Here is an 11,758-nt window from a genome sequence, read left to right on the forward strand (position 1 = left end):
TGCTATTAAGGTGCCTAGAGACTGGATATCTTTTACAACTATTTTTGTGTGTTAGAATGCTTGCTCAGCCTCAGTGTCCCAATACTAGTAAGTTCCCTTTTTAATAAATCTATATAATGGTCAAAATATTTGAGCTTGATGGGGTATGAAGCTTCTCCAGTAATTTAATAAATTATAATGTACTGCAATTCATTTATGGTGCAGGGAATTGGACACATTTGAACTTTATCTGTGGCTGCTGCCAGAACGACCTTTGTCTTATGCAACCAAATCAGTCCTAAGACTTTTTTTTTTTTTTATTTTTTTTTAAAGGACGTGTCAGTAGAAAACAAAGAAAGAAAGTAACGAAAAAGAAAAAGGACAGAGCGGGTGCGGGCGGAGACCACAGGAAATCATGGACATCGCGCTCACCTAAAGAAGAGAAACCAAGGAAAGTAAGAATGGAAAGGAAGAAAGAAAACAAGTCTGTTAATTCATACCGCAGTTGAGGAAGAGGTGCACCGTTCCTGGAAGTACTGCAATACCAGGTCGATGCGTGGAGTGGACGGAGCAAGCTCCTATTCCATCTCCCTGTTCCAAAAATCCATTTAATATATTGTCCTCGGATAGAGGACGTATCAGATATTAAACTGATAAGAACAGATACTACACTTGATCTTAGCCAAAAGGCCGAGAAGCGATAGTCCTAAGACTTTTACAGACTGTCTGGGCCCCCTGGATCTTGGCATCATTGATGGACCATCCTTGGCTTATCAAAAAATTGCTGTAATAGTAAGACTGCCATTTTTAGAAATATAATACTATCAGAAGTAAGCATAATACAGTTAATACAGTGAAGCAGAGTGACATTTGGTGGTTCTTCCAGTCTTGCTAGATCAGCTGCCACCACTCCATGACAGATGGTGGGGCTATGTAGGTATCCTGGTGGCAAAACCTGGAAAGTCCACTGCCACCCTCTCCATGTAAATACAAAGTGATCTTGGGTGTCTTCAGTTAGTGGAATACTGATAAAAGCATTAGCTAAGTCTAATACATAATGGAACTCTCCTAACTGGGCCGATAAGTTGTTGAGAAGCATCACAATATTTGGCATTGCAGCATGAATAGGAGAAGCAACCTTATTAGGTTCTTTATTATCAACTTAAATTCTCCAACTACCATCAGGTTTTTTCACCAGCCATACAGGACTGTTAAATGGGCTCTGTGCTGGCTGTTTGATCCCCACTGTGGCCAGTTCTTGTCATATTTCCCTGATATCAGCATGTCCACCCGGGAAGTGATACTGTTTAGTGTGGGTGACCCTCCTGCATAGAGGTAGGTGCAATGGAGACCAACCAGTAGCACATGTATAATTTATTTCACCATACAGACGTGAAGATGAAATTCACCAGTGGCGGTGGTAGGGTCTACATCTTCTAACACATTCACCTCTATTATATATTTGGGAATGGGAAAAATGCATACACTATTCTTTTGTGGAGTGAGTCCCTTAATTTGCAATGTTAAACTACTTTGGATTATGCATATGGCTTTTCCCCCAAACACATCTGTCACCGTTAGGGGCCCCTTGAATCTCCAGGGATTCCCATAGATGTGTGTGCACTCTGCTCCAGTATCAATAAGGGCTACAACATGCAAACTGTTTTTTGGAGGCCAGTGGAAAACTAACTGTGAATGGCTTGGCTGACTGGTGGGCTTAGAATAGCTACTAATGTCCCATACCAGGCTGGGGGCAAGGTTTGGAGGATTTTATTCTTCATATCAACAGCGAACAGCTCATCATCAGAACCACAAAAGTGTTCAACATGTGCAAAATATTTCATTCCTAGTTCTCTTACTATATTCTGTAATTCTTCCATAGATGACCATTTGCTTATTGTGGATGGTATATTCCCTCATTAGGGTAGGCCAATTTAGCAGCAAAAAAAAAATCTAATAAATTTTGAATGCTGTTTGGTCTTCCCCATGCTTGTTAAAGATGCTGATAAAGAGAGGGATGTGTAGTTATGCTAGTCATTGCTTTGCCATTTTCACTCCTGGAAGCATAATACCATCCTTTCAAACATCCCATAAATTTAAGTAATCAATTGGCTATACTCTCTTGGCCCCTTCATTTTAATTTTTCCATTAATTCTGCTAATTCTGCAGAAGCATATTCCCTCATTACTGTTTGCTCCTGAGCAGGAATCTCTTGCCTGATCGTCATCGGGATCCCTGGCTGATTTCATGTTTGTAGTTATTAATAGCCTTACTTGTAGAGGCTTATCTTTGCTTTCAATTTCCTTCTTCCATTCTCCACTTCCGCACACCCTCCAGGGATTTCACACCTACAGATCCCAGCCTTCCCTGTGGATAACCACTCAGGCCTGCTGCCTCAGCAACCTTTATGTATTTTCACAACTTTATGCACCATTACCTCTAATTGCCCCTCTTTGGTTTGCACCTTTTTGCTAATACATCAGCATTGTTGGAACATGCTAATCTAATATCTGTTTCTAGAACTGAAACCTCTTCTAATTCCTTTACTTCACCTTCTGTTTTTAACTGGGCTTTGGTAGGCACATCTAACTGCCCATAACAATGGCCATGCAGTGGCAGCAGCTGATTCTTTTCCTTAGCATTTCCATTTGCCTCCAAGTTTCCTTTCAGGGCAAATAACACTCTAGCTGGTGTTTTCCAGACATCCCTGTGCTAACACACTGAGCCTAATTGTTCCCAAAAAATGGGCTACCTGCCCCACATACTGGAAGTTGGCCACCCTGGGATGCCCCCACCACTGCAACTTTTGTGTCCACAGATTCCCATTTCTCTTAGCTTGTTTCATTTTCAGTCTCCTGGCTGCCTTGTCAACTGTCTGGTGGTAAACCTACCAAATAGGTTTTGCCAGAGTTTGATGGGTACTTAAACCTAAAAAATGAAGCCGGCCACTCCCTGTAGCTAAATGGTAATAATTTATTCGGGAATTTACAGACAAGGAAGCTGGTCCTGGGTGGCATTCAGAGTAGCACTCTGCACCACCCAGGAGGTCACAGGGGGTTATATGGGGCAAGATCGAGGAACGCACAGAGCCAAATGGGATTTGCAAGATCATATACATGTCTGTTTAAAGTTGACTGATATCTAGTAGTAGTTCTAGCACAGATTGATATCAGGTCTAGGAATGTGTACTTGTGCTTTAAGAACCACTCAGGGGAGGGGGTGGGGGGACTCTTATCTAGGAATTTATGGCTTCTCTGGTTTATGGCCTCACCCCCCTGACTTCTCTCCTGAACACTGGGGGTAATTACCAGCATATCCAAACCGATCCAAACTCCCTGATACATAGCTTATCGACAAATGTTTAATTGAATTGAATTTATCTTCCCTAAATCTGTTCTTCATGTGTTTCATTTCTCACTAGATATTAGTTATATCCACCCAGTTTCTCAAGATAGAAACCTTAACTATGATTTTCAAGTCCTTCTTTGTTATACCAATCGACCTCTCCAATTATCACAAAGTCTTGTCTTCCAGCTCTTAAATAATTCTCAATTCCATCTGCTTCAATCTATTCACACTGCCAAAACCCTAATTCAGATAATAATAATCAACTCTCACCTGGATTATTTTAATTAAACTGCTAACTGATCTGACTGGTTACAATTTTGTATCACTTTCATCTATTTTCCATGTGACAGTCAGAATTATGTTTCTAAAATGTATATTGGCCTTTATCATTCTCCTCCAACATCTCCATTTGTTTTATTGTGACTATCATTAATTTAACCCTGCTTCTTTTCATACATATCCCCTTATCTTTATTACATTTTCTAATCCTCTAGTTGCATTCCCTCTGAACCAGTGTTTTAGCACCACCCACAGACAATTAGGTATCTCTTCCCCAATTGTGCCATGTAAGCAGCTTTGTATAAATCAATATCTCCTCCTGAAATATTTATTCTTCCTTCTCTGTAACCCATCATACTTTCCTTAAATGACCACCTGCTACTATTCCTATTTGCCTTAGATTATATCTCCATTGCTTTTCACAAGCATTCCATGACCCACCAAGACTGCTAAGTAGATTTCTTGTATGCTCTGTATCAACTTTTACTTTCTTGTCATCTATATTGTAAGCATATGATTATTTGTCTATATATCTCTCTGCACTACACATTACATACGGAAAATTCCTATGACTTGTTCCTAGTTATATATCCAGGGCCTAGCATATAGTAACTGATTAATATGTCTATTTGATAAATTAATGAATAAGTAAATAAATAATTACAGTATGATGATGAAAAATGGAAAAGGGAGAGATAATAAAATGCCATAAATATCTTAAGAAGAAGCTATCTTCAAATTGCTGCCTCTCCTACCTGATAGAATAAAAGATCCTGTAAATGAGTTAGTAAATATGTGACTATTTAGTGACTATTGAACTCTGTGAATTTATAAATATATTTCATGCTTTTTAGAGATCAAAATGTATTGTTACACAATATAGTCTTTTTAACTAAAAAATTTCTTAGACATTATTTTAAGAACCATATTGCTCATCATCTCTATTCTCATAATGTTTTCTCAAAACAATTATTTGAATTATTGAGGTATCTGGGCAGCTTAAAAATACAGAAGGATCTCTTAGAATGGGGGAAAAACAAAATGGAAATAGAAAAGAGCTACAAAGAAATGGAGATTTAGAATTTGTGTAGTGCTAGGACTTAACTGAAAGGTTCAAAGTCAAAGCCAAAGAACAGCATTGGTGTAGCATTCTATTCTGCAGTACAATATTTGAACAGGCATAATCAAAATATATAAAAGAAAATTGGAAGATCTGATGATACACCAGTGTGGACTTTCCATATGTTGAGTAACTTTAGGGTGAGAAGAACAAAGCAGAAATGCTTATTGACATAAACCTATTGTATAAATACCAAGGAGGGGACTTAAACATGTCTTAATAAAGTTCAAGTTCATCTTGGATACCACCACATTGCTATCTCCAAAATTTCTTTCTGTCATTAAATGTATGTACAAAGATAAAAAGAAGGCATAGATTCCCTGTGATTGCTACACCCAGAGTTTTATATATATACACACATACACACTCATATAATACACTAACTTATACTAAAAAAGCTTTTACTATTTAGTTTCCAGGTACATGCTGCCAACTTATTTTCTTACTTGGAAAGTTTTTATAGTAAACCTTCTTTGCTTTTTATAGGCCTGAAATATTTTGAAACAAGCACCTTACTTTGCTTTTGCTGCCCATGTTTTGCTTTCTGTTTTCAAACTCATTTTCTCCTATTGCTGAGAGCAACCATTGCTAGACAAGAGCAGAATATAGGTGAGTCTATAAAACACACGTAGGATAGAAAAGTGCTTGCTCTCTACATGCATATGATGAGCTGACTCAAAAAAAGTTACCAGTCACTGATTAAGATTCCAAAGTAGAAGAACAGAATTCACTTAAGTAGAAAGGCATTCAGAAAGTCTGTATTCTCTCACGTTCTCATGTAATGTTTTAGGATGAAATGGCAATGAGAATAAGAGGGAAAAAATGCAGTCTGCGGTGGCAGGATAATCAGTATGCTGTGCATCAGGAAGTCTGCTTCAGAGACTGGCTTTCATAATGTTGAGGAAGGAGTATATAATTACAGTTATCTGAGCATCCAAAAATACCAAACCCATGACAACAGGCATATATTACATCTAACCAGGTATCTAAGGAATTAATTCTCAAGGAAAAATTGTACTGACTTACCAAATTTAATCCTTTACTAATTGTCTATTAGAGAATGCCATTTATTAGAATGGTATCATAAGGATTCAGATAATTCCTTTCTAGAATCATAGATAAATTCTCATGTTTCATGCACCTGTAATGCAGAAATGAAACTATAAAAGAAGAGATTGGAGGAATGACTACTTAGAGATCCTTGAAAGGAACACTCTATCAGTTAAAGAAAAAAAAAGCATTCAATTAGATAGTAAATAGATAAAAATAGGCAGGAAATAAGTTAAAACAAAAAGCAACAGCAACAAATATAAATGATTACTTCACATAAGACAAAAGTTCCTGCAGCTTTTTCCTTTTCCACTCCATAGAAGTCTTTGCTTGGGTTGGGGATATTTCTTGATAGAATATAAGTGAGGGTTTTAGAATAACCTAAGTAGTCAAGCACAGTGCTGAGGATGTGACAAAAACGATCCTCCATGCACACAACCAAATCTAGGAAAGATAATTCCTTAGGCCAATTTTTAAATTTTCCAGTGGAAATAAATGAACGCCACACACTGGGATGTGGGTGAAATTTGTGTGTGTGTTTCCCTTTTTAATTTTACGTGATGCATATTATATATTTACATACCATGTAATCATCCAAAGTGTATGATCAATGGTTCACAATATCATCATATAGCTGAGGATGTGGGTGAAAATTTAAGCACCGATTTCCTGTTAATTTCATATTCAGATATTGTTGTAGTCAGGGGAGATTGTGCCTTACACTTTAGGAAGTCTCAGTTACACTGGTAGAACAAGAATATGATAGGAAACTTCTTACCGGGGGATATCTGTTGCCACTTATAAGCACAGGTGTTGAATATCGAAGATTGTCTATTTCTCAAAATAAAATTGTCTGGAAGAAGCACTTGGAAGTATAGTCCAAGAATTTTTAGTTTGTTTTAGGAAACCTGCCATGACTTGATGAGAATTTTAATAGCTGAAATCTCTAAATTTCCACCAGAGGGCCAGATTGGAATATACCTGACTTTTACTATATGGAAACCAATTTAAGAAAAGTAGCTGAGAATCTCACTGCTTAAGATATAGATTTATCACTTGTTCTCCCTCTTCTGAGTCCTCGTTCCTAACTTTCCCTGTGCCCGATGTTCCTAAAGTTGGAACACTGCCAGTTCAATTTCTTTATAGCATAATCCTTTCATCTGGTACCTGACTGTGTTATGGTAAGAGGGAGGCCTGGTCTATTCCAACTGCACATTTGACAACTTTTAAACAATTCTTTTTTGCATTCTCATTCCTCACCTCTGCTTTCTAAAATACTAGTGCACATAATTTCTGTACAAATCTGGATTCTGTAGGCCCAAATGTCTTTGGCTTCCTGCTCTGCATGTCTCAGTTTTCTGTCCTTTTAGATGATATACTTCTCCTCCACTAGCTTTCTAACTTTCTTCCAATTTCTTTTATCAGTTATCACCCTTCCTACTGTTCTTGTTCTTGGATGTACATTATTTTTCACCCAAAACTGAAATTTTGGAGGGAGTTTAGTTGGCAGGGATGGGGGGGGGCAGGGGGAGGTTAGAGAGTAATCTGTGTTGTCAAGCAACCATATTTATCTAGGTGAGCACAACTAGAAGTGATTAAAATCCGAAAACTGGAGGCAAGAGAATGTTACCAGGATGTGTTAGATTATCAGCAGAAGATACCAATACCAGAGAAAGGGAATAGGAAGATCCAGGCTGGCAAGGTGGACAGAGCCTCAGAAGGATATGTGCATGGAATGCAGACCATGTTTGAGTAACATCATGCATGTACAAAGCTAACAATAAAATTATTGAAATCCAAAAAATTGGAGCCAGAGCGATCTTGTTGCAAATAATCAAGAACCAAGTCTCATAGGCAAAAATAGGGGAAACAGCAGCAGTAGAGGTGAACAGAGCACCCCCAAAAGGACTCATTTAAAGCTGAACCAAACAAGAGTCATTATCAGTGCTGGAGAACAAGCTCAGGGCACAATTATTAGAGACTGCCCCGATTCTTACACAGAGGGTTTGCCATATAGCTGCTTACATACATTTTGAGCAATCAGCAAGACAGTCTGTAAAACTGTTTTTTTGGTGACAATACAGATTAGAAAGGAAGGGAGGACACGTTACATCAGTTTTTCTAAGTAGATGATGCTATAAAACACTCTGTAATTACATTAAGATTGCAATGTTGGCTCTCTCAATAAATTTAGGTTAAGGGGTGACACATTGTGTCTTTTCAAAAATATCATGCCACCATAGTCTTAAATTTTGTTAGAATATTTTTTCTTTCTTGGCTTGTCTCCAGTTAATGAATCATATCATTGTTTATCCCAGGAAAACAAATGTTCCATGTCTATGGTAAGTCAGAATCTATTTCTACAGCAGCACCAGCTGCATATGGGTTCAAGTCACTAAAATGATGCTTAGCCAAAGCAGTGTATTAATGTAATCCTATTTTTCTAAAATGACAACTAACAACACAGAATACACACCTTTTTATTGCTACCATCTGCAAGATCTTATTTCATTGTAGAAAAAAAGTATACAAATGTTTTTAAAATGGAGTAAAGTACCTAATGGCAGTGAGGTACTTATGTTAGTATTAGAGTTGACAAGTAAATGTAGTGAAAGCTGCCAAAATCAGAATTACAATCATATCCGAAGATTTTGATTGTTGGGCTATGGGTAAACCACTGAAATTGCACACAGTGCCTTAGGAGGCCTTGTTTTGGCCTTTCCATTAATCAGAAGAATGCCCAAGTCTAAATATTGACTGGTGATTTGCTTTCCTCTCTTGGAGAATCTCAGGAGACTGGCACTATATGAAAAGAAAGCCAAATGCACAAAATCTGCAGCTTGATGTAAACATTAAATGAGAATGCAATACTTTCTGAGCATTACAAATCAATCCTTGCACTGCTAAAAAAGAAACATCTGTCTTTTGTATAAATAAAATGCCAAGACTTATATTTTTCTTTTCCACACTTCTTGCCATTAATTGCACCTTTAAGTGATATACATGCACTGAAATCCTAGTCATTCAATTCTAATTGGGAAAATAATATTTATCAAAGATTAATTCAATTCTCCCTAATATTTTGATTACTTTATAAGCAGTAATGTTTCATGGCTTTAGATATACAAGTATTTCTATTATACATACTTAAATAATTCCACATGAATATATATTTGAAGTGTTTAGCTTTTTAAAAAAATTTTGAGTAGAGCTTAGGTCTACAAAAATCATGCATAAAATACAGAGTTCTCATAAATCTGCCCAATTTTTTTGTCCACCTGAAAATATATGTAAACACTTTCTAATTATAAACACTTCCCCAAAGGTATATTAGATGGAAAGTCATGTTGTAATGCATTAAAGTTGATTTCTGTAGCTAGGTAGACCTTTCATGCAAAACATAAAGTGGTATTGACAGTTTTGTTTACTTTTCACACTTTATTTCTCAAGACATTACAGTTTCCTTTGCTTATTGGATATTCATTGACATCTGTGAAACAGGAAAAACAATTTGGCATGCACTGTCAGTCGAAAATGTATATAGTATTTCTCTAAAGTTCCTTTTGATACTGTACAAATTACAACATATAGATAGATATCCTTTTATTAAAATGAATGAAAGAAAGATATTTAAAGAGAGACTTTTACTTCAAAATGCCTAAGAACACTAGAATATGCTGGACAGTCCCCTTAAACTAGAGAAAAAGATTCAATGATTCTAAAAATAGAAGGACACGTCTTCTATTCCAATCTCAAATGCAAAGCAAAATCAAATGTGTCCTCTGTTATCTGTATGCAATGATTCTTGCTTCATCCCAATATTTTGGCAATTATGATGGAATGATGCTAAAAATTTAGTTGGCAAACAACTCACTAAAATTCCTGAAGGTGCAACATCAAATACAGAGAAGCAAAATTAATAGTGATATTGAAGAGAGAAAAGTGGCAAATTTCTATATATTTAACCTGATAACTCTGAAGCATACCTGCGCTTGAGAAAGATTTCCTTAGATGCCTGGTCTTTGCCTTCTTTCCTCTACTATACTTTATATCCAGAGGTCACCCAAGACCTCTGATCACTCACTGCCTGCTAGAGAACTGGTACTTTGCCTCCTGTGCTTTTTACTCCTTGTACCACAAGCTCTTAAAACCAATGCCATGATTTCCTCAAATCAATGACCTAATCTTCTAAACTCATGAACTAAAGGATCTTTCCCTGTATTGGCTTGGATCCCAGTGTCTTCAAAGAATACCTTGCAATATATGCTATAATCCAAAACGGTGACTAATTGGTGGGCAATTCAAACAAATCAGGATGGGAAAAGAAATTTTATTTTAAGCCATCAGCTAATACATTTTATGTCTCTCTGGAACTATGGTCTCTTCTATATTCTTTTCTATTTCAAATTCTCCTTTATTAGCTTATATTTATTCTGCCTATTTCAGTTCCACCTTCACTCACAGACAGCCCAGAATTTCTCTTATGTTTAAGAACCACCCCAAAAGACAATTCCTCGGTAAGAATTTGTAGAATTGAATAGGGTTTATGAAATGAGAATAGTTATATGTTACATCATGAAATTATTGTAGGTATTAAAATGAATTAATGTATACTCAGTCCCTAGATGTTGTCACAATTTATGTGTTAAACAGGTTTCTTTCTGTGGGAATTCTCAGAGATTTCAATATGTTAATGCATAGTGTGACTAGCTATGTGGGATGTAGGCTATGCATCATTTTGCAAATATGTCTGATCAGATTGAGGAATCCGGACTGCTATTTTGAGAAATAAACTTTACAAAAGATCCTTCTAGGGGTTATATAAGACAGATAGACCAGAAAACCTCACCCTGTGAAACAAAAGCAAAAATAATCAACTTAAGGTGAATGAGAAACCCAATTTGCCTGAGTATCTTGTCCAAATTCAATTTGTCATCAATGAAGACTTAGAATCTTAACTCTTATAATGTCATTAGGGAAGCCAAATAGCATTTGGAAAGTGGAGATCTGGAGAATATCACTTTTCAATATTTATAGGCCACTGTGTCTTAACTGTCCTGTAAAACTAAGAGAATCTTTGTGGCCTTATCACTGCCTAAAGAAAGTCCTTTAAGTTAATTTAATTGTTTTTGCTCTGATCTTTATCTAACAATAATACAATAGTTGCCAGTTTAATTTCTCTGAAATACTATGTGGTAAATACTGGTTCAAATTTATCAAATTTTGGATGCTTTTTTCCAGGCACTTGGTAGGACTATGTTTCCCTACCTTCTTGAAGTTAGGTATATCTATATGACTTGCTGTGGCAAATGATTTCGGAGCAGAAATTATGTATCTCTTTTTTCCAGAGTGATTGTATGTTATTACATTCTCACTTGCAATGTATGAGTAATCCAGTTTCTCCACCTCTCTAGCTTCTGATGATGTCACTATATATATATTTTTTATTTTTGCCATTCTGTAGATGTGTAGGAATATTTTATTGCATTTTTAATTTGAATTTCCCTAATGGCTAATGATGCTGTACATTTTTCCTATGCTTATTTACCAACTGCATCCCTTCTGTGAAATTTCTCTTCATTTCTTTTGCCCATTTCCTTTTTTTTCAGTTATCTGAATTTGAATTCATTGATACCCATTTCTGATTAGAATTTATTTTAATTTTTATTTCATTTTTTTTGAGGTTAAAGAGTTCTTTATTCTATGTACAAGTCCTTTCTCAGATATGTGGTTTGAAAATATTTTCTTCCATTTTGTAGCTTGTCTTTTTTTCCTTTTAACAGGGCCTTTCACAGAGAATAAGGTTTTAATTTTGAAAAACTCATATTTATCAGTATGTCCTTTCATGAATCATGATTTTGGCATTGGGTCTAAGAGCTCTTTGTTTATTCCTAGCTATTGAAAATGTTCTTCTAAGTATTTGTTTAGTTTGCTAAAGCTGCTGGCATGCAAGATACCAAAAATGGATTGGCTATTATAAAG

The 11,758-nt window shown here is 36.2% G+C and overlaps 1 non-coding gene across 1 annotated transcript; it reads right to left on the bottom strand.

Moving 5' to 3' along the window:
* Positions 1-490: 490 nt before the first annotated feature.
* Positions 491-681, bottom strand: LOC143678563 (U2 spliceosomal RNA). The gene has a single exon (XR_013173350.1). It is a non-coding gene; the product is annotated as a U2 spliceosomal RNA (small nuclear RNA).
* Positions 682-11,758: the final 11,077 nt, after the last annotated feature.

Source organism: Tamandua tetradactyla, chromosome 3, assembly GCF_023851605.1.
Source record: "Tamandua tetradactyla isolate mTamTet1 chromosome 3, mTamTet1.pri, whole genome shotgun sequence".
Classification (NCBI taxonomy): Eukaryota; Metazoa; Chordata; class Mammalia; order Pilosa; family Myrmecophagidae; genus Tamandua; species Tamandua tetradactyla.